The sequence below is a fragment of the Arvicanthis niloticus genome, chromosome 18 (genome assembly GCF_011762505.2).
Source record: "Arvicanthis niloticus isolate mArvNil1 chromosome 18, mArvNil1.pat.X, whole genome shotgun sequence".
Lineage (NCBI taxonomy): Eukaryota > Metazoa > Chordata > Mammalia > Rodentia > Muridae > Arvicanthis > Arvicanthis niloticus.
This window is the reverse complement of record NC_047675.1, coordinates 31015257-31039774: the sequence shown is the minus strand read 5'-3', so window position 1 is coordinate 31039774 and position 24518 is coordinate 31015257. Positions and strand designations below refer to the sequence as shown.

The following is a 24518-nucleotide window of genomic DNA, read 5'->3' as shown; positions in this document are numbered from 1 at the left end:
GTGTCTTCGAATGCTATTCTAGCGGCTCCCATGGCACTCAGTGAGACTGTGAGACACAGTCCAAGAAAACCTAACACCTCCCTTTTCTTTTGGTCCCCTTCCAGCTGTAAAGCAAGTTCTGGCTCATGGACATAAACCTGGGGAACAATCCTTAGAGGCATGCAGAAACCTTGAAAGGGGAGTTAACAGGAACCTGTAGTAATATTTCATCAGAGAAAGGCAGGAGAGTTAACACACATTGACTTGGTGACTGTGAGGCTATTAGAAGACATAGGGTAGAATCTCCACTCCTTGATACTCACTGCTTGATCTGCCTGCACTCATAGCTGTTGAATTCTGAGAAGGAAAGCAAGTCAGGAATGGCTGTGGGTGGGGGGACCTCAGGCAGTGTGACTACATCTGGAACAGTATCTCAGGAGACAGCGTTGGTGACACAGGTTGATTTAACAAGCGGGGAACAAAGGATAATTAAACCACTGGAGAGTGGGTAGGGGTCTTTGGGGTGAAAGTACATCATAGGCTGTGACATGGGTACATAAGGAGAAATTCCAGGTGCTGCAGGACATGACCTCATAAGGCCCTGGGGAGTGGGGAGGGCACTCCTACTTCTTCTAAACTCAGGAAGAAATTTCTGGGGTTTGAACATATTTCAAACCACTCTTACTTTAGGCTGGCTCCCACAGTCCCACCCATTACTGCCTCCCTTAAGGAGGTCATAGGGAAGAGGAGAGAATGAGGACGAGAGATTAAGCAAGCAAGGATAAAAGGGCCTAATTCCAGTGAACTCTGAAAGGAAATGGAGCATTGTGGGGTTCACAAATCCACAGTTATGGGAGTATTTATCAAGTGGGTATAACCAAAGATAATCTGGATTGATAAAGAGTCACATGCAGAGAATTTGTGATAAATAAGAAAAACAGACAAGTATGGAGGTTTTGTGAATATTAGAATCAACTCAGGTATCAGTATGTTTTGGGAAACTGAAGCTGGCTCCCTCAGCAGTCAACCTCACATACCATTCCTCACAAAGGGCACTACATAGCTTTGTGCATATTTTTGGATCTATTTAACTCTTGAATCTTCTGGGGCAGTGTCTTGGTCCAGAACTGCAGCTTTCTGGCCTTCAGGGCTCGGCCCACAGCAGGCTGTGTGTCCAGCTGCAGATACTGCTCATCTTGGTCCAACACAGGCCAGTAGGGTAGACCCTCACTGTTGGGGTTCCTGTGGATATGCACCAAGCAAAGAAGGGTGAAGTCACTCTGGTCCAAAGCCTGATTCCATGTTTTGGGTCATGAAAGTGGAACAAGGAAGACAGTGGTAAAGGGGACTGGTGGGAAAGCAGTTGTGATATGTGCATACAAGTGTCACTCCCTAGTTTCTGCTTCATGTGGAGGAAGACTGAACGAGCTCTTTTATGTCTCACTCTATGAGGCAAGATCTAAAGAGCATTACCACAGCACTGTACCCCACCAGCTATGTCCCCATGAGATGACCAGTATCTGATAACTACAAAGTATTCGTGTAAATGGGCTATTGTGTAGAGAAGACTCCATCATGAGATCAAAGATTCACGCATGCTAAGAAAGTCACCATCGAGAATTTAGCCCTAGAGAGAAACACACAACTGACATATTGGGAAAGAGGTGTATTCTCACCCATGTCTGGCAAAGTTGGCCCAGTACTTCATCATCCTCTGGTTCAGCAGCTTTTCTTCCTCAGTGATGTCAACTGAAGTCATGAGAAAGACAAAAATCCAAGTATACGCCACCTCACGCCACACTCACAATCCCAACTGTTGTTGGACCCCAAACTACTAGTTTGGTGCCTCGCTTCTTTATTATCCAGTAGCAAAGATCCATGTGAGCCTCTAATTTAAGTTCTGCCCCCAATGTGCTGTCAGATCCTCCATCACAGGCTAGACTGGGAGGGATGCAGATTCTAAACCCTTACAGATTTTTAGGCCATGATATGGTACACATTTGATTTTGTCCTCTCTCAGAACCTGTGTTTTCTCAAATGGACTGAGAGCTCATCAGTCACCCAGGAAGTCATCTGGGACCTCATTCAGCTACAACAATAACAACAACAACAACAACAATAATAATAATAATAATAAAATAATTAAGACTCACGTTTCATCCCAAAGAGCAAGCACCCAAAGACAAAAGGAACCTCATCAGCATGGTCAGCCTTCACGTGGGGTGGCCTGATATCCTTGAAAAAGCTGGATTGATGTTGGAATTCATAGAAGTAGACAGGGGCATGGGAAGCTGGAGGTGGGAAAAAGAGAGACATAGTGGCCCCGAACCTGAATTTTTTTCTGATTCATATGTGGTGACAAGATACCTTGACAAAAAGTTACCAGGAATCACAAAAGTTAAATGGTGAAAGGAGCCCCAGGCTGGAGCACTAGCTATGGAAAAGCCCTAACTAATCAGTGCTCATGACCTTCCCAGCTGAGTGGTTTTGTTAGGTCCACAGAGTATCAGGAACCCATTTTCTCCTCAGTACCCAATTTCACTCTCTTAAACTAAGCATGAGGAGACCTGGACACCACACCACTCCACAGTGCTCATCCATGACCCCCATCTCGGAGCTGCTCCCCTAAACCTTGTCCCACATGTACTCACTCTGAAAATGTGCTACTTGGAGAGCAGGGATCACAAACATGAAGTCTGCCATCATTTCTCTGAACTGTGCTTGGAGAGTCTCGGGGTCCTCAGTGTTCCCCATGTACTCTTCCATTAGCAGGTCACCACACTCAGGAGACAGCATCTACACCAAGGGGATCAGGAACATTGAAGTTGGCATATTATTGTGTGTTGGCAACCACCTTCAGTATTAGAAGAATGGCACCAAGGATGACATAGGGTATAGGTAAAAAGGTTCATGATCTGAGGTAACCCCATGCTAAATCATACACGTATACTGATTTTTATTAATAGGGATGCTGTCAGAGAAGATATAAAGGATCTGACTATTAGGACAAAATGAGAAATATCTCACCATTTGTGCTGTTGTATTCTTCAGAACAGCCTGCAGGTTCTCTCTGGTTATTTCCTTTATTGTCTGAGCAAAGCCCATGACCTGGGAGACAGAATATAGTGTGATGTCTGATGGACTTGGATTAAATATATATTGAGTTTCTATCAATACATCTGTTTAGTATCTGAGTCTCCAGGCTCCCAGATGATTGGAATTGTGACTCACCCTGGGAATTGTCCAACCAAACTCATCATTGTTGACACCAATGATGCTGGGGACAGGGCGAAAATCCTCAGATGCCAACAACTCTTTGGGATGCCTGGGTAGGAACTCCCCATCCACCACAGCGGGGATCAGGAAGAAGACCTGTGAGGCATTAGTGGTCAATGCTGAAGGTTAATGAAATAAATACCCTGATATCCACCGAGTCATCTCCACCTTTTTCTCATTTCTCACTAGTTTCGGGGTGATCTGATTACCCTGGAGGAGAATATTCATTTAGACTAGTTTATCTTGATATTCATTTTGCACACAGAACTGAAAGAACACAAAGTCATAAAGATGAGGTATTTCGTTCAGAATCCCACATCATGTAAACCATGTTGTCCCAGACACACAAGTCTCCCAACCTTGTTAATGGCCAGGATCTCCTCTTCACTCTTGTCTCTCAGACAGCGCACCAGGGCCTCTGAGTCCATGGCCTCACATCCAGAGAGCTTGGCCACCATCTGCAAAGGGAACAAGCATGAAGAAGAATTCTCAATTCCAAGTCAATGCAGTTGTGCCTAATCCCGACACTATAGAGTGTGTTCCGTGGATTGGAATAAATACATGTTGTTCCCATTGTCCTATTGCTCAAAGGTGACAGCCAGGAAGCAGGACCCTTTCTACCTGCATACCTGTTTGTTTTGTTCAGGGTAGCTTTTTTTCTCCATTGTCCTTTTTCTATTTTATATATGAGGGAAGGAGTAAGTCTATCAAGGGTTGTACATGAAGATTAGAGGACAAAATATCAGTCTTTCTGTTCCTTTATTTAACAGGGTGCCTTTTCTTTTTTGCTGCCTAGACTACCTAAGCTGGTTTGTGAACATCCAGAGATTCTCTAGTCTCTGGCTCCCACCTGACCAGAGGAACATCTGATTTACTGTTATGTGTTACTATCTCTAGCCCTTTGGGGATTCTGGGTATTTGAACTTACGTTCTCAGGCTTGCACTCCCAGCACCTTTAAAAATCAATGAAGATCTTCCAAGCACACACTTATTGACTTTGCCAATGATAGAAGCTTCAAGGGCGAGTTTGCTGGTCAGATAACATAGTCACTCAGGATGAAGTAGAGGTGAGTAGATGCTAACCCCTGAGTTTCTCTGAAATTATTGGAAAGAGGCTGTTTTCCATGGTCCTTGATTTCCCTAATGAATAGAACACCAGAGTACCAGAATATAAAGGCTTAGGCAGCAGGGTTGAGAGCACTTACAGTAGAGACCATCTCAGAGGTGTTGGAGATAAGGTAAGGCAGCAGGGCCACTCCACTCTCCATGATGGCTCCATGGAAGAGCCCTTGGGACATGGGAGACACAACATGTGAAGACACACTTGTGCCACCTGAAGACTCGCCAAAAATAGTGACCCGGTCAGGGTTGCCACCAAAGTGGGCGATGTTCTGCTAGACCCAGCGTAGGGCAGCCACTTGGTCTAGGTATCCCCAGTTGCCTCTTGCATGCTGGTCTCCAGTGCTGAGAATGGAAGGGTTATGGATCAAAGGGATGTCTAGGTTGTGATCAGCAACCATTGCCCAGCCCAGACACAAACTCACCTGAGGAAGCCCAAGACACCAAGACGATACTGGATAATGACCACTACCACATCTTCAGTAGCTGCCAGTGTGGATCCATCATACATGGAAGCCATGCCTGCAACCAGTCCACCACCGTAGATCCAAACCATCACCTGGAGAAGTCAAGAGAGATACCAGGAAACTCCTAGCCTGTCCAAGCCCTCTGGTCTGTTTACTAGAATATCAACTACTGTGCAGCTACACAAATACATAAAACTCCTCAGGATTTCAGATCCTTGGCCAGAGCCAGGGGCCTCTAGTAGCTACTAGTGCCCATTCCTACCATGTGTTGCACTTTTAATTCATGCCTCTATGTATACAGTAATGTCATCATTTCTCGGGGGTTTCACAGTGGAACAAAGAGAGGCATCTCCATGGATATCTCTTCAGATTAAAAATTAATCAACTCTCATTGTCACAACAGATAATCCAAAACTATACACTTGGATGACCTCAGTGTTGAGGTCTTGAGCTCCCAAGTGGTTTGGCAGAGCACAAGTTGTAGAATGAGTTCTGGTTTTATCAAAGAGCTGGAACTTTTGATGGTTCGGTGCTCCAGTGCTGCATCCCATACTCAGGTTTCAGCTGCATCATGTGACTGAGATGACCTTTGACCCAAGTAAGCTAAAACTTTCATCAGGGTTCACCCTGCAATGGAACTCAGGTTTGTTCCTTCTTATCATCTTGACAAAAATGCCCTCTCCCCAAGCTGGACATGGCCTGACACTCACTGGTAGGTTAGAGCCCTCATGGGCATGGGCTGGTGTGTATACATTGAGATACGGGCAGTCCTCTGACATAGAGAAGGGAAACAGGTTCAGTTTCATCTCCTTCAGGCCCTCTGGATACAGTAATTCAAGATTTTGTAGACACCTGATGAAAAGAGCAGACAGATAGTCCAAGACACAGATGGTGATCAAAACCCAATGTGTGTGTGGAGATTTTCTCTCAGCCACAGGGCCTGTGAAAAGTGCTTTGGAGACAGATTTTTTAGGGAGGCCACCAGTCATGTGGAGCCTGGGCTTTTATCTTTCTGAGTCTGGGATAGAGAAACATCTAGGTGTTCGTATGGAAATGATTGGCTGTCTGTAGTGACGTTCATGGGATTGTATAAGAATACAAAATAGAGCTAAGCATTAACAGGCACGCAAGCATTCTCCAGTCTCTGTTCCTGGGCTTGGCTGTGATGTGAGCAGCTCCTGTAGTTTTGATTCACTGTGTTTACCCACAGGATGGATTGTAATCTGGAGCCTCTAATAGTAGCTTTCTTCCCTAAGATGCTTTGGTTGGTACTTTATTACAGCAACAGAAAACAATCTAAGACAGTAATATTTGGGTGTTGGACTCACTCAGCTACTAGGGGATTCAGTGGGCAGTGCTGCTCTAAAGGGTAGTGGGTAGTCCTTCATCACATGTGCAGACTCTCAGGGAACTTCTCTTGCCTGCAGTGTCTCCAGAGGGAATTAATTACATATACTTTTTCCTGGTCTATGGCACTTGGCCCTATAGGTTGTCACAATGACCATGAGGGTGGAGTTAGCAAGTATCGATCACCGTTGCACTCCTCAGAGACCTGAAGTATATTTTCCTGGATTCAGTATTGACCAATGCCTAATAGGTCACATTAACTCATGCCTGGAGATCCCGCCTACTGAGACAGAGGACACTGAGATTAATTTGAATCTGTGAACAATTTTATCTTTGTTCTTCTCAATGGTGCCTGCAGTTCAATAGCATCCTAGGTAGAATGGGCTGACCTTGGAGAGTGCAACCAACCCCTATGGAGGGAGTGCCTACCAACACGGAAGCACCTGACACATAAACCCTGAGCAGCATGTCTGCATCTCCCCTGCTGGGTATGCTGGAAGGGTTTTGTGAGACAGAGCAGAATAAGAGTGCTTTCAGACCTTGCCACCATGGGGTTGTGTGCCAGGATGAAATCAATAGCTATTCCTGCTTCTGTGTACATGGATATCAAGGCAGGCATTGTGACTTGCACATACATAAATGTGTTTCTTTTCCCTGTATGAATGGTGCTGTATACCTCAATATATAGGAAGATACACACATGTCTGTCCTCAAGAGTACTCTGGTATAAATTGAGTTGGAAATTCATGACTGTGGATCCCAGCCATGTCTACATGGTGCCCCATGTCAGGATGCTCTTGGGGCTGACTTCTGTGACTATGGATTCCTGGGAGACCACTGTGAACTCAACTTTGATGAATGTGACACTCAGCCATATCTCCATGGAAGTCTATGTGTGGACAGTGGAAACAACAAACACAGTGTCTGCAGAGGTAGTGGATTCACAGGAACACACTGTGAGACCTTGATGACTCTGTGTTGGTCAAAGACTTGTCACAATGAAACAACATGTGAAGATACTATTGACATCTATATTTGTCACTGCTGGCCTAGATACACAGATATTCTTTGTGAGATAGACATAAATAAATCCAGTAGCAAGCCCTGCCAATTTAGGGAGGAAATGGTCTGGGCTGTTCTCAGAAGATCTATTCAGACACATTGTAGGCCTGCCTTCCTCTAATTACCTTGGAGCTTCGGGCTACATTTGTTCTTGTCAGCTTAGATTCACAGACAGGAATCTAGCATAACTGTCCTCTGAGAGGCTTCACCCAGCAGCTGACCAAAACAGATGCAGAGACCCACAGCCAGACATTAGATAGAGCTTCGGAAGTCTTGTGGAAGAGTTGGGGGAAGACTTGAGGAGCCCAGAGGGGATAGGGCCTCCACAAGAAGACCAACAGTATGAACCTGGACCCATGGGGACTCATAGAGACTGAACTACCAACCAAAGAGCATACAAGGGCTGGACCTAGGCCTGGCACATGTGTAGCAGGTGTGCACCTTGGTCTTCATGTGGGCCCCAAGCAATGAAAGCAGGGGCTTACCCTGATTTTGTTGCCTGCGTCTGGATCCTACTCCCCTATCTGAGCCAGCTTGTCTGGCCCCAGTGAGAGAGGATATACATAGTCCTGCAGTGACATGAGGTGCCAGAGTGCATTGCTTCACTGTAAGGGACCTCCCCCTTTTTAGAGGTGAAGGGGAGGGGGATGAAAGAGAGGCTATATAAGGGAGGGCTTGGAGAAGATAGAAAACTAGAATTGAGAGGTAATATGAATAAATATATTAATGGAAAAAATAGTACCTGCATTTAGCTCTCTATAAGTGCCAAGCTCTGACCCAGACGCCTGGCCCAGTTGTTTCACTCAGCCTTAGCACATCACCAGAAAAACACATGGGGCACTCATCCCAAAGGAGAGAAAACTGCTGTGTAGCTGAGATGGATGAGACACTTTAGCATGGCCCAGAGCTTAGAGCACAGTCTCCCCAGTGCCTGAAACCCTCTGAGTCCAGAACTTACATGGCCGGCTGTGAGGTCCCACCTCTCACACCACTCCATGGCTCAGGGTCCTCAGGAGGTGCAAAGCGCAGTGGTCCTACAGGAGGCTTGGCAAAGGGAATTCCCAGGAAGGCGTGGACACCAGCTTTAGTGTCCTTCAGGTGGATGAGCCTGCCTCGGACCTGGCCAGTGTTGTGTTTCTGATGGGCCTGGCCTCTGATGAGTCCTGACCTGGTGGGGAGATGCTTCATGGTTAATTTTCTGTAATCAGCTGCCTGTAGGTTGTGAGATTCTCATCTCATTGTTATCAGGGCACAGGAGAAGGAAACCCAGGGTCCCACAGTTCTCCTATGGGGTATGAACGTGGGAGTTACCCTAACCCTTAGCCCCAGGAACCCTTTCTATTACTCCTTTGAAGGCTACCAGAGCATTTCTCTGGTCAAAAGGTCACAAACTCAGAGCCATTTGACTACATGAATTTATAATTGTCACTGTTATCCAAAGTTCAGTAGTAGCTACAGTCATAGCCAAACACTGAGGAGGGAAAAATGTCTCCACATTTTTCCTTGAATTGTCTGCTATTCTCTACAGAGCTCCTAATACTAAACTGTCTCTTCAGTATAGAGGAATGAATCTTAGATGTCTCTGACCCTCTAGGTGCTAGTGAGTTCACAAAAGGTGTGTGCTTTTGTCGGGGAATTGGTTGGCACGCCTCTCATACTTCTACCTATTGCACCAGTCCTCAACCTGTGGCTTACAACCATTGGAAAACACATTATTTCTGATGCTCTTGGGAGCTGAGAAACCACTCAAGAGCAACATGAAGTTAGGAAGTTGTAACCAAAGTAAACATATGTCTGGGTGGTTCTCATACCATCAGAAACACGGGATTTCAATGGTCGTGACCCACAGGTTGAAAACCACTATGCATCATTTCTATCAGCAACTGCTCTCCATGCCTTCCCTCCCCCAAGCTCAGCTCTGATGCACAGAACTTGGCAGCTTCAACTCCAATCACTCTCCACTGCCAGTTTAGTGAGCCTCACCCTGCACATGGACGAGAAGCAGGAGCCCAAAGAGCACAGCATTGAGCCGCTATGCAGTTGGTTCTGTGACATGGTCGGCTCTCAGGTCTGAGTCTGTGCTGCTTGGAGGACCATGTTTCACAAACAGGAAACAGAATGTGTAAGTCTTGCTCAGGCAGGTATTTAAACCAAAATATGTAGGTGGGGAACCTGTGGTCGATCAAAGTTCTTATTGTAGAAGTGATTGGGGAGAAATGATAGGAGCCAGTGGCCAGGAGTCAGGGCAAAGTCGCCTCTGCTGTTTCTGTTCTATCTTTGGCTTTCTGGAAAAGCACAGCATGAATTCTGGAGCTCATCCGGGATACCAGGAACCCTGTCCCCCTCACCTGGGCAGATAGCTGTAACAGGAGAAGCCAGATGGCTCCTTTGAGAAGGTCACAGTAAGACATCACAGGAGAGATGGATAAATGCAGGAGCTTTGAGTGTGACTTGCATCCTCAAGATACCTGTGCTTTGAAGACTCAGTTTACTGAGCCTGCTTCCAGGGTTCCTTGTTCCTACAATCATCTTAGGATCTGCATGGACACTCTCCCTATTAAATCACATTTGTTTCAATAAAACACACTAAACTTCTGATGCTTTTAGAGTCCACAGCCCCTGTTCTCTCCACTATTGTGATGGGTCTCCTCTAGTGGCCAGCTCCTGCCAAGATCAACTTCACGGTCACAAACCCATTTAACAAATAATTGTGTTTGCCTTTATTTTGCTCATGGACATATGTGTGTGTGCGTGTGGGTGCTCCATTTGTGGTTCAGATATGGAGGTGAAAGAATAATTTGTGGTAAGTCCTTCCACCATGTAAATCTCAAGGGAGGAACTTAGGTCATCAGAATTGCAGGAACGTTCCCTTACCACACCCTGATCAATCTTGCTCTTATCCATATGACCAGTATTTCATGGGGCCTTAATAGCTCCAACACTGGCATCAGTCTATGATAAAACCGATAAACAAATCTAAAAATAGAAGTTTCACATTTACAAAGAACTCCGACAGGATGTAAGAAAGACTGAAGGATCAAGAGCCCATACCTACTCCAGCCTGACTCCATGGAGAAAGTGGCTATCAGTGTCAGACAGATTTAGTGCCAATTCAAATTGACCTTGGCCCCTAATTATAATTGCCATCGTAATTATCCAAATAATAATCCAGAACCTGCAGTATGGCACTACAGAACTTCTTTCTTGTATCTCTCTGGCTGCTTCCTTGGCATAACCCAGCATAGTTTCTCCTGGTTTCTCTAATCAATAGGGGCCCTTTGATTTAACTTCACTCCTCCAATGCACTCTTGTCCTGTCTGTGGTCCTAGCCTTTCTTGGAAGCTGTTCTCGATACACAAAGTTCCCTGACCAAAGAATTGTTACACTATGAGGCCTGAGAAGTTCCAAGTTCCTCTAGTCTTGGGATAGAGAAACCAGATCCTAGTGGGTGCTGGGCATCCCTGTGCTTCTTAATCCCAGACATTTCTGTAGCTCAGCTCGGGAAATCCCTGTGTGCTCTGCTACTCACTGCACCATCACTCAGGGGACCCGTGTTGATGATGGCCATGGCCACAGTGAAAACAAAAAATGAAGAAGACACTCAGGTTCTGCTCTGTAAAAGCAGTGAGTCAGTAGGGAGAGAATGAGAGATAGACAGAAATGCAAGAGAGGGAGAGAGAGAGAGAGAGAGAGAGAGAGAGAGAGAGAGAGAGAGAGAGAGAAGAGGTTCAGATCCATGAGAATACATTCAATGACATACTTCTGCATGCCCATAACCAGATTTAAGACCCATAAAGCCATGTGTGTGCCCCTGGCCCTCTCATACATTGCTAGACATAGTCATTATAGATGACACTTTGATAGTTTCTTTAAAATTAAACATATTTATCCCGTGACTGATTAATTCAACTTCAGATCAATTTCAGATTCAACTTTCAGTTCAAGGAATTGAAAGCATCAATCAGAAAGACTCATACTTTAAAAAGTTCACAAAAGCTCGATTAAAAGCAGTCACAGTCAGGTTAGCTAGATGTGCATCAACTGGGGAGTGGCTAAAATGTGTTGAGTGCATATGTGGAATGATACTGTTAACAAATTACATACTTGCCTCTCAAAGAGGTTTTATTTAGTATCAGGACCAGTCACAGAGACTTCCTTTCCCATCATAAGACAGATGGGGCTCTGATGTTTTCAAATCATATGCAGCTTCCAAACTATAGCATCCGAAAGTGGTTGCTCTGGAACAGAGACCAAGAAATGATTGACATCAAGAATAATAGTGAAAGAAGTAGTCTCATACTTAAGTGTAGGTGGTTGTATATTTCACATTTTTATGCAAAATTTACACATATATGCTGGTAAATGAGCAAATTTGGTTGCATAGAAACAAGAAAGCTTTTAAAATATAATACAGATATTGAAATTCTTAAGGCCATTTGGTGAAGAGTCTGTATATCAGTAGAAATGGGGACCTCACAGATGCGTGTGTCCAGCAGGAGCTCAATACTGCATTGAGGCCCCAGGACAAGTATCAACATCAACTCTCTTGAACTTAAAGGAAGAGGTCTTCTCTGCCCAGCTACTGGGCCAAGGCTAAAGGATAGTTCCATCTCTCTTTGGTATTTGAAATGTGCAGTATAAGAATCATCCCACCTAAAAAAAAAAAAAAAAAAAAAAAAAAAAAAAAAAAAAAAGAATCATCCCACCTATAAGGTGTGCTATAAATATAGTGTCTCCCCTCACATTCTCTGTCCTGTATAGGCAGATGTTTTGTCTCTTCTTAGCTCCCTCTCTGGAGAAATAGCTGGCTATGGAACTGAACGCTTCTCTCTTTTAAGCTCAATGACATAAAAGTAGCTCCTTTATGTGATCTGCACAGCCTGGTTTGTCCTCTTAATCCTAGGCTGCTATGTAACATGACTTAAGGGAAAGTCCCAAGTGCTCTGTCACCCACTGTACCATCATTCAAAGGCCATTCAATCGTGGATGGTGGAGACCTTAGTAAACACGTAGAATGGAAAAGACTCTCAAAATCTGTCTATCATGGAGAGGGTGAATCTAGCATCTTTCATTTGTAAGCAAGAAGGGAGAGAGCTACTAAAGACTTTAGAATCATCTTCAAGGAAATACCACCAATACAGGAGCACATAATCAGTGTTGGCAAAGACATGAAGCCACTGGTGTGCTCACACATGATGTCTGAAGAAGATGCCAAATGGTGTAGTCACTTTGAAAGTCAGGTTGACATTTTCTTCAAGGGATAAATACATACTTGTGCAGGGACTCAACAAATCTATTATTGTTGATAGAGCCGACCTGAATCATCAAGTGTCTGTTCATACCTTTTCCTGTTGCATCTGAACTTGCCCTTTGCCTCTATGGTATCTATTATCAGATCAGCTCAAGCCTACACTCTACCATGAGGATAATAAGAGTAGTACCCAGAGTATAGTGCACCTGGGGCATAGCCAGCAGAGGTGAGTTGCATGCACATAGTCCCCTGATCGCTATTGTCTGCCTCAGGGCTTGCTCTGCCATCTGGAGGAGCCTTGAGGGTCTCCAAAAGTGTCCTGCTCCCTGTGGAGGCCTGTGGGACCCCAAAAACAACCAGCTTAGAATCCCACCCCACCAATTTTTCCCAGTCTGGTCCTCCTGGGGCATAATCAGCAGAGCTCAATTGCTCACGGGTGGTCATCTGACCTCTATTGTCTGGTACTGGGTTTGATTTTCCATCCTAAGGAGACTTGGGGGACTCCAAGAGTTTCCTGCTTCACCATGAAGGTGTGCGTGGGGGGGGGGGGCAAGAACAACGGGCTTGACACTGCTTCACCAAATCCTTGCCAGTTGGCCCACCTGAAACAGTCTGCAGAGTCGGGTCCTCTGACCTCCATTGCCTGGCCCATGACTCCCTCTGCCTTCTCAAGGCATCAGGATCATCTAGTCAATACCAGGGAAAATCAGATGGCCAAAGGACAGCCCAAGAAAACAATTAACAAGAGCCAGAGAAATACAGCATCAGCAAAGCCCAGGTATCCTGCTATAGCATGCCCTGAATATCCTAACAAAACTGAAGCACAAGGAGATGATCTTAAATCCAATCTTATAAAGATGATACAGTCCTTTAAAGAAGAAGTGAATAAACCCCTTAAAGAAATACAGGAAAATATGCTCAAACAGGTAGAGGACTTTAAAGAGAAAACAAATAAATATAAAGAAATACAGGAGAATACAATAAAATAGGTGAAATATATGAATAAAACTGTCCAAGAACAGAGAAAGTACATGTAAGTAATAAAGAAAACACAAACTGAGACAATCCTGGAGATGGAAAACCCAGGAAAGAGAGCAGGAACTACAGACACAAACATCACCATCAGAATACAAGGGATGGAATAGAGAATCACTGGAATAAAAGATATGATGGAGGAAATTGATGCATCAGTCAAAAAGAATAAAAAAATTCTAAAAATTCATGACACAAAACATTCAGAAAATTTGGGATACTATGAAACAATCAAACCTAAGATTCCCAGCTCAAAGGCCCAGAAAACATCTTCATTCCCAGCTCAAAGGCCCAGAAAACATCTTAAACAAAATAATAGAAGAAAATTTCCCTAACCTAAAGAAAGAGATGTTTATAAATGTGCAAAAAGCTTTCAGAACACCAATAAGAGTGGAGCAGAAAAGAAAATCCTTCTTCCATATAATAATCAAAATACTAAATGTACAGAACAAAGAAAGAATATTAATAGCTGCAAGGGGAGAAGGCCAAGTAACATATAAAGGCAGACTTATCAAAATTACACCTAACTTCTCAACAGAGAAGTCCTAAAAGCTAGAAGGGTCTGGCAGATGTCACAGATGACAGCACAGAGTATTATACCCAGCAAAATTTTCAATCACCATAGATGGATAAACCAAGATATTTTATACAAAACCAAATTTAAACAGTATCTTTCAACTATCCCAGCCCTACAGAAGATACTAGAAGGAAAAATCCAACCCAATGAGGCTAACTACACTCAAGAAAACACACTTTCACACCATTAAAATAAAAACAAACAAACACACATAAACATACACATCACCACCACCACCACCATCAAAACAAAATGAATTAACAATCATTGGTTGTTAATAACTTTCAACATTAATGGACTTAATTCCCTAATAAAAAGACACATGCTAATAGAATGGATGTGTAAGCAGGATTCCTCATTTTGCTGTATACAAGAAAAACATCTCAGCAACAAACAGACAGTACCTCAGAGAAAAGGGCTGGAAAATGCTTTTCCAAGCAAACAGACCCAAGAAACAAGCTGGATTAGCCATTATAATATTTACTAAAATAGACTTTCAACAAAAATTAATCAAAAGAGATGGAGAAGAACTCTATGCTCATCAAAGTAAAAATTCAACAAGAGGACTTCTCAATTCTGAATATCAATGCCCCAAATGCAAGGACACTCACATTCATAAAAGAAACATTACTAAGACTTTAATTACACATTGAGCCCCACACATTAGTAATAGTGGTAGACTTCAATACCCCACTTTACTGATGGACAGGCATTGAAGATAAAAACTAAACAGAGAAATAATGAGATTAACAGAAGTTATAACTCAAATGGACCTAAAAAATATGTATAGGACATTTCACCCAAACACAAAAGAATATACCTTCTTCTCAGCACTCACTGAACTTTCTCCAAAATTGACCATATAATTGATCAAAAAACAAATCTCAACATATATAAGAAGATTGGAAAAAACACTTTAAATCTTATCAAATAACCATGGATTAAACTGAACTTCAACAACAACAGAAACAACAGAAAGCTTTCACACTCAGGAAAATTTAACAACTCTACTAAGTGATCACTAGGTCAAGGAAGAAATAGAGAAAAAAAATTAAAGACTTTTTAGAATTCAATGAAAATGAGGGCACAACATACCCAAACTTATTGGCCACAATGAAAGCAGTGCTAAGAAGAAAGTTTATAACACCAAGTGTCCTCATTAAAAAATTGGAGACTTCTCATATTAATGATTTAAAAGCACACCTGAAAAATCTAGGGGAAAAACCCCACACCCAATAGGAGTATATGTTAGGAATATAAAGTCATGGCTGATATCAATCAATTGGAAACAAAGAAACAAAAAAGATCAATAACACAAAGACATGTTTATTTGAGAAAATCAACATGATAGACCAACTCTTAACCAAACTAACTAAAAGGCAGAGAGACCGTACTCAAATTAAGAAAATCAGAAATGAAAATGGAGACATAACTACAGACACTGAAGAAATTCAAAGAATCATTAGATCTTACTTCAAAAGCCTATACTTTTACAAAATTGGAAAATCTAAACTAAATGGATGATTTTTCTGGATAGATACAAATTAGCAAAGATAAATTTTTTAAAAATCCACCAGAAAACTTCTACAGCTGAAAATACTTTGAACAAAGTAGATGCTACAAAATTAGCTCACAAAAATCAGTCACCCTCTTATATACAAAGACAAGTGACTGATAAAGAAATCAGGGAAATATCTTTCACAATAGCTGAAAATAATATAAAATATCTTAAGCTAACTCAAGAAAAAAAACTTCAAGTCACTGAAAAAAGAAATTGAAGGACATACCAGAAGATGCAAACATCTTCCATGCTCATGAATTGCTAAGATTAACATAGAAAAAAATTCTATGAAAAGGAATCTATAGATTCAATGCAACCCCCACAAAAAAAACTTCAGTGCAATTCTTCTCAGAACTAGAAAGGACAATTTCCATCTTCATATAGAAACACACACGAGTGCGTGAGCACACATACACACACACACACACACACACACACACAAACCCAAATTAGATAAAACAATCCAGAATAAAAAAAAAAAAAAAAAAAAAAAAAAAAAAAACCTCCTGGAAGTATCAACATTCCAGATTTCAAGGCGTATACAAAACTACAGATAATAATAATAATAATAATAATAATAATAATAATAATAATAATAATAACAGCATGCTATTGGCACCAAATCAGACACATTTTTATTATTTTATTTATTTACATTTAAAATGTTATCTCACTTTCCCTCCACAAACCCCCTATCCCACCCCTCTTCCCCCTGCTTTTATGAGGGTGCTCCCCCACCCACACGCTCCCACCTCACCGCCCCAGCATTCCCCTACACTGGGGCATTTAGCCTTCACAGGACCAAGGGCCTCTCCTCCCATTAATGCCCAACAAGGCCACCCTTTGCTACATATTGAGCTGCAGCCATAGGTCACTCTGTGTGTACTCTTTGGTTGGTGGCTTAGTCCTTGGGAGCTCTGGGGGTGGGGGTGGGGGGCAATCTGGCTGGTTGATATTGTTCTTCCTATGGAGTTGCAAACCCCTTTAGCTCCTTCAGTCCTTCCTCGTGCTCAGTCCGATGGTTGGCTGCAAGCATCTGCATCTGTATTTCTCAGGCTCTGACAGAGCCCCTCAGGAGACAGCTATATCAGGCTCCTGTCAGAAAGCACTATTTGGCATTAGCAATAGTGTCTGGGTTTGGTGGCAGCATGTGCGGTGGATCCCCAGGTGGGGATAATGAAATCAAATTGAAGATCCAGACATAAGACACATGAGTTTTGACAAAGAAGCCAAAAGTACACACTGGGGGAAAAAGACATTTTCAACAAATGGGGCTGGTCAAGTGGATGGCTATATGTAGACAAATCCAATTCAGTCCATATTTATCACCCAGCATAAAACTCAGCTCCAAGTGGATCAAAGCCATCACCATCATCATCAACAAGAACAACAACAACAAAAAAAACAAGGCCTGATAGAACACTGAATCTGATAGGAAAAAAAAAATGGGGAATAGCCTTGAACTAATTGGCAAAGAAAAGGAGTTTTGAACAGGGCACCATCAGCACAGACACTACGATAACATTTAATAAATGGGACGTCATTCATTGAACCGAGAAGCTTCACATGGCAGAGGACATTGTTATTCAGACAAAGAGACAGCCAACAGAATGGGATAAAATATTTACCAATTACACATCTGTCAGGGGGTTAATATCCAAAATATATAAAGACCTCAAGAAACAAAATATCAAAGAAGCAAATAACCCAATTAAAAATGTGATACAGATCTAAACAGAGAATTCACAACAGAGGAAATTCAAATGGCTGAGAAACACTTAAGAAATCTTCAACACCCTTAGCTATCAGGGAAATGCAAATCAGGAGTACTTTGAGATTTCATCTTACACCTGTGACAATGGCTAAGATTGACAATACAAGGGACAGCTCATGCTGGTGAGGAGATGGAGTAAGAGGCACACTCCTCCACTACCAGTGAGTGTGTTTAATAAGGTGTACAGACCTTACTAAATCAGTGTGGAGGTTCCTAGGGAAGATGGGAATCAATATTCAACAAGATCCAGCTATACCACTCTAAGGCATATACCCAAAGATGATTCGTTCTGCCACAGAGACATGGACTTGCTCAACCATGTTCATTGCTGCTCTATTCATGATAGCATGAAATGAGATGTCCCTCAACAGATAAATAGATAAAGAAAAGTGGTACATTTGCACAATGGAGTATTACTCAGCTGTTTAAAACATGACATCATGAAATTTGCAAGCAACTAGATAGAACTAGAATAAATCATCCTGGGTGAAGTAACCAACCCAAATCCAGAAAGCCAGATAATTATATATATTTGCCTATATGTAAAAGTTAGCTGTACAGTCAATGATAAGCAAACTACTATTCATTGAACCACAGAGGACAGGAATAGAGAATGAGACCAGATGGAACAGAGTGATCTCGTTAGGAAAGGATAATGTAATAGATCAGTATGAATGGAAGCAGAGAAGGAATTGGAGGTTAAAGTGATGAGGGTAAGCAGGGGTGTTGGAGGAGGGAGACGGGGAGAGACAGACAAACTAAAGGTTATTTTAATGGTAGTATGGAAACCTAATACAGTAAATGCTTTCTAAAGTATGTATGTATATGATGGTGATCTACGTGAAATTTTCAAATAATGGGGAAAACAGAGTATCAGCTGGCCATCTTTTATCACCAAATGAAGCTTCAAATATCAAGACCAAGTTACATCTAACTCAGTTGTAATTGGGTTGTTAGCCAAAGAAGTGCCATGGTAATCCTCAAACAAGCCGAACTGTTTGCTCTTCACAAACTGACAGCAAGACCTCACTGCTGAAGCAAACACCTAAAGAACACAGAGAGGTCGAGCTGGTGCATGCATAGTGCTCTCACTCCAACATTAACGTCTCTGGTATAGAAAAGTACTCTCGAGTGGTATAAAAACGTCAAAACAGCCCCAAACCCTGTGGTCTACAATGGTTTCCTTCTTGCAAGTTCTGTTAGGGCACCTAGCTGTAGAAGTGACCAACCAATATCTGGTTTGACTTAAGGTCCATTCCATGAGATGGAACCCATTCTCAACACTGGTTGGTGCCCAAGAACCAGAGACTCAATGTCCCAAGGACCTAGGGTGAAACAAAAGTCTTCCTGGTCTAAAGAAAAAAAGGAGTGATTAAATTACTCTTAATGATAATCTGCTGTTCTCATAGACCAGTGCCTTGCTCAGCTATCATCAGGGAAATGTCCTTCTGTTGCAAATGGGAAAAAATAGAGAGACATAAAACCAGACATTACACAGACAGTGAGAGACCTTGGGGCACTCAGACCTAAATGAGATGTGTTCCTCATATCCTGCCCCTTAACGACCAGGAAACCCTGCAGACGAGGAGGCAGAAAGACTGTAAGACTAGAGGGGACAGAGGACACCAAGGACACATGGCCCTCTAAATCAACACAAGCAAAGCACACAGAACTCCAGAGGCTGGAACAGCTGACACAACTCTGCACCAGGTTATATATTCTGGCTTAATGTTTTTATTCAAACAAATCCTGAGTGTGTGGATGAGTGTGTCTCTAATTTTATTACCTTCTCTTGTGTTTTTCTCTTTTGTTGGTTAGTCCTGTCCAACTTTGAGGTGGTAGTTTTGTGGGTGATTTTTTGTCCTACTTTGGTTATATTTTAATATTATCTCTCAGAAGCCTGTTGTCTTCTATTAAGAGACAGAAAAGACATAAATCTAGATCGAGATGAGGTGAGGAGGAACTGGGAGGAGTTGAAGGAGAGGAAGTGGTAATCAGAGTGTTTTATGTGAGAAAAAAAAATGTATTTCCCATTTTAAAAGTATTTAAAGAAGAAGAAATAAATATAAATAAAAAGAAGAGTTAAAAGTTTGAAAATTGCTCCTCACAAAACAAAAACTTTCTATTTGGGAGGAAGAAAAAAAAAAACATCCACCAATGAGTTGCAAATGGACACCATTACTACATAGTTAGATAATCAGTGTTGGCGAATGCATGGAGTCACTGTTGTCCTCACTCATGGCTGGAACAAATGCAAAGTGGTGTAGTCAACTTGAATGACAGATTGGCATTTTCTTCAGCAGTTAGACACACTGTGCTTTGATTCAGCAAATCTACTTTCATATTTCTAGCCCGAGATTAAAAAATAAAACTCAGGCTAGCCAGTGGGTTGGCCCTGACAAAGACACTCAAGTGCCTGTGATGCCCAGGTGCCTGGAAGAATGACTTCCAAGCCTCTACCCAAGCCACACTTGCCAGGGTGGCCCCTAGACAGACACTCAAGTGCCTGACCAGGTAAAGCAGGCCTGGAACAGCTGGAAGAAAGACACTCGAGGCTCCTCTTCCTTTTCCATCTCTTCTTCCTCCTCCTCTTCCTCATTTGTCTTCTCTTCTTCCTCTCTTTTCATTTATTTATACATTTATTCATTCATTCTTTCATTCATTCACTTTAAATCCCAACATCCACCTCCTCCTCGTTGTCCCCTTGTCACAGCTCCTCCTTCAGTCCCCCTTCCCTATCTCCTCAGAGAAGGGGGAGGCCTTTCCTGGGTATCACCTCACTCTGGCAGGTCAAGTCACTGCAGGAGTAGGTACATCCTCTCCCACTGAGGCCAGGCAAGGTTTGGGGAACAGGATCTAGAGGCAGGTAACTGGTTCACAGATAGCTCCCACTCCAGTAGTTGGGGGACCCACATGAAGACCAAACTACACATCTGGTAAATACATGCTGGGAGCCTAGGTCCAGCCCATGTATGTTCTTTGGTTGCTGGTTCAATCACTGGGAGTACCAAAAGGTCCGGTTTAATTAATTCTTTTGGTCTTCCTGTAATGTTCCTGTCCTCTTTGGGTTCCTTAGGCCTTACCCCAACTCTTCTGCAAGATTTCCCAAGCTGTTTGGCTGTAGGTCACTGTATCGGTTTGCATTGCCTGCATGTTAAACTTCTCAGAGGAGGATTATGGTAGACTGCCAGCATAACACAGAATCATTAATAGTGCCAGGGATTGGTTCTTTCTTGCCCATAGGGTGGGTCTCAATAAGGGCTAGTCATTGGTTGGACATTCTCTCTGTCTCTGCTCCATCTTTGTCCCTGAACATCTTTAAACAGGAGCGTTTTGGAAGGTTTTGTGGGTCACTGTCCTTATACCACCACTGGGAGTCATGCCTGGCAACAGGAAGTGGCCACTTCAAACACGATATCTCTCACTGCTAGGAGTCTCAGTTAGAGTCACTCCCATACATTCCCTGGGGCCTTCTCCCCACCCAGGTCTCTGGCATATCCTAGAGATGCCCCCCCCCCACCAAATTCCATTCTTCTCCCCTACTGTCCCTACACCTGATCACCCTTCAGCTAAGCTCCCCTCCCCTTCCCTCTCCCACCTAGTTCTCTCCATCCATCCACCTCGATATCTGTTTTATTTCCCCTTCTGAGAAAGATCCAAGCATCTCCTTTGGGCCCTCCTTGTTAATTTGGCTTCTTTGGCTAAGTGGATGATTCTGTCCTTTCTGGCTAATATCCACTTATAAATGAGTATATACCATGCATGTCCTTTTAGCTCTGGGTTACCTTTTTCAGGATGATATTTTCTAGTTCCATCCATTTGCCTGCAAATTTCATGATTTCTTTGTTTTTAATAGCTGAGTAGTATTCCGTTGTGTAAATGAACCATCTGTTCTTTACCTATTCTTCAGTTGAAGGACATCTGGGTTCCTTCTAGTTGGCAGCTATTACAAATAAAGCTGATTGAGCATAGTTGAGCAAGTGTCCTTCTGGGATGGTCAAGGATCTTTTGGGTGTACCCAGGAGTGGTATAGCTGGGTCTTGAGGTAGTACTATCTCAATTTTCTGAGAAAAGGCCCAATTGATTGCCAGAGTGGTTGTACAAGTTTGTACTCCCACCAGCAGTGGAGGAGTGTTCTTCTTACTCCACATCCTAACCAGGATGTGCTCTCCCTTGAGATTTTGATCTTAGCCATTCTGATGAGTGTAAGGTGGAACCTCAGAGTTGTTTTGATTTGCATTTCCCTGATGATTACCGATGTTGAACATTTCTTTAAGTGTTCCTCTGTTGAGAATTCTGTTTAGCTCTATACCCCTTTTAAAAATAGGATTATTTGGGTTCTTGGTCCTGACTTCTTGATTTCTTTATATATTTTGGATATTGAGTCTCTGTCAGATGTAGAGTTGGTGAAAATCTTTTCCCAGTCTATATGTAGGCTGCTGTTTTTTCCTCTTTCTCTTCCTCCTCCTCCTCTTCTTCTTCTTCCTCCTACTTCTCCTCCCCCTCTTTTTCCTCTTCTTTCTTCTCTTTCTTCATTTCTCCTCTTCCTTCTTCTATTCCCCTTTCTTTTATAATTCACTAATTAAAATTAAATTTTTAGACTTTTTTTGTACTTTTTTTCAAGACAGTCTTTCTCTGTGTATCCCTGGCCATCCAGGAACTCCCTCTGTAGAAGAAGCTGGTCCAGAACTCAGAAATGGACCTGCTTTTGCTTCCCAAATGCTGGATTAAAGGTGTGCTCAGTCACTCCCAGGACCCAATGGGGATAACAATAGCTGAAATGCCCACCATCAGAGAGATAAAACCTGAAGAGACCACCTCCAGTAGATAGACAAGGAGTCTTGTTGAGGGATAGGACCACACAGCCATCTCAAAAATTTTAACCCAGATTGTTCCTATCTAAAAGAAATCTAGGGACAAAAACCAAAGCAAAGTCTGAAGGAAAGGCCATCCAGAGACTGTCCTACCTTGAGTTCCATCCCATGCACAAATACCAAACCCCGACACTATTGCTGATGCCAAGATGAGCTGGCAGACAGGAACCATGCATGGCTGCCCTCTGAGAGGCTCTGCTAGCACCTGACTGAGACTGATGAAGATAACTTACAGCCAACCATTGGACCAAGCCTGGGGAGCCCTGTGGAAGAGATGGAGGAAGAACTGAAGGAGCTGACGGGGATTGTAACCTCATAGGAAGAACAACAGTGTAACTGGACCCCTCAGAACTCCCAGAGACTAAGCCACCAATCAAAGAGCATACTGGACTTGTCTATGGCCCCTGCTACATATGTAGCAGCGACTGCCTTGTCTGGCCTCAGTGGGAAGGGTTGTGCTTGGTCCTTTGGACGCTTGATGCCCCAGAGAAGAGGAATGCTAAAGGAGAGAAGTGGGAGTGGGTGGGTGGCTGGGGGAGCATCAAGGGATGGGGGAAGTGGGGTGGGGGCCCATGGAGGGAGAACCAGGAAGGGGGAATTTTGAAGTTTAAATAAATATAATAATTAATAATTTAAAAAATAGTGTGCAAAGTCGCCACCTATGGGTCATTTTTTGTACTTTTTATGTAGAGACAGACCACAACTAAATATTCCAGCTTTGCTTGGAGCTTGCTCTATAGCTCAGACAGGTCTTACCTTGAGATCCCTAGCCTCTTAGCTAAGTAGCTAGGATTGAAAGCCTACTTTGTCTGATCTGGCTTTATTTTATTTTTTTATGGTGCCCAGGGCTTTGTAAATATAGGCAAAGCTGTCTGCCACTGCTATATCCCCAGCCTTACCATTGCTTTAAACGTTTAACATATATCTCATGACTTAGCAATTCTGCTCTAGGTCGCAAATTTAAAAATTTAGTACATGTGATCACCTGACATCATGTGTGGAAATATCCATACAGCTCATTAAAACCCAAACCTGGGATGGTTGGACTTATAATTCTGTAATGCAACCACTTAGGAAGGCTAGACAGTAAGATCATGTGTTCAGGTCCCTCCTGGTCTATGTAGAAACCGTGTATCCTGAAGGAAGTGCTAATTAACAAGGACAACAGGTTTTCACAGACTGGGTAAGTGGATAAAATGTGTTGTGTGCACACGTGGATGACATTCCACAATAAAAAGAAACAAAAACATTATGTGCAGTGACCTAACCAGTCACAAACCCTTCTAGTTATGTTGGATTTGAGACAAGTCCCAGGATAGTAAGATAAAGTAATGTCATGTTTACTCTGAAACAGGGTTTAAGATACTGAATGGCAGGAAAAAAAGGGCCTGAGGGAAGCATAGAACTTACTCATGGCTTATCGACCACACACCTAAAATAGATTAATTTAATTGCATGTAAACAATCCACACTAGTCTGAGTGTGTAGGTCATGGGTGGAGCCATTGCCTAACAGGCACAAGTCCTAAGATCAATCCTTAGTACCATAAAAACAACCCACACTCAAGCTATCACAAATGAGATAATTGTTAAAAGTCTAGAGCATATTCTGAGTGTCTCTTAAAGCTGATGAGTGGAGACATGCTGGCAGTAAGAACTTCCATCAGTACGGTGCATATAGAATGGAAACATCATACATGGTCAGTCTCACTGAGAGGAAGGTCTTCCCTGCCCTCAGTTCAAGTCAGCAAGGATATTATCCTTACAATATTATCCTTACAATGGTTTTGTTTATGCATCCCACCAGGAGAGGGCGCAAGAAGTAATCCTTGAGACTAACTTCCCAGAGAACTGTTTCTCACCACACAGCAAATCTGTGGGCACCTCAATCCCGAATTTCACAATGTATAAGACTGTATGTACATTTGTTACTGTTGTTGTAAGTTACTGAAATTACGATTTTTGTTTTGCTTCAGAGATGTGGGTCTTATTATCTTGCCTCAGATTTACAGAATCCGCCTATCTCTCCCCACACATCTGAGGACACAGACACTAAGTTGTATCTGTAGTTAATGAACTTATAGGAACAGAAGTCTGAAGAAAAAAGACTTAGAGAAAGTAGAATTTCTAATAATTATAAATATGAGAAAACGTGAACTTGATGAGAGAGGATACAGAATTTGATACAGTCTCCTGTGGT

At 42.7% G+C, this 24518-nt stretch overlaps 1 pseudogene; it reads right to left on the bottom strand.

Moving 5' to 3' along the window:
- Positions 1 to 1034: 1034 nt before the first annotated feature.
- Positions 1035 to 9305, bottom strand: LOC117722909 (acylcarnitine hydrolase-like; annotated as a pseudogene).
- Between the last annotated feature and the right edge of the window lie 15213 nt (positions 9306 to 24518).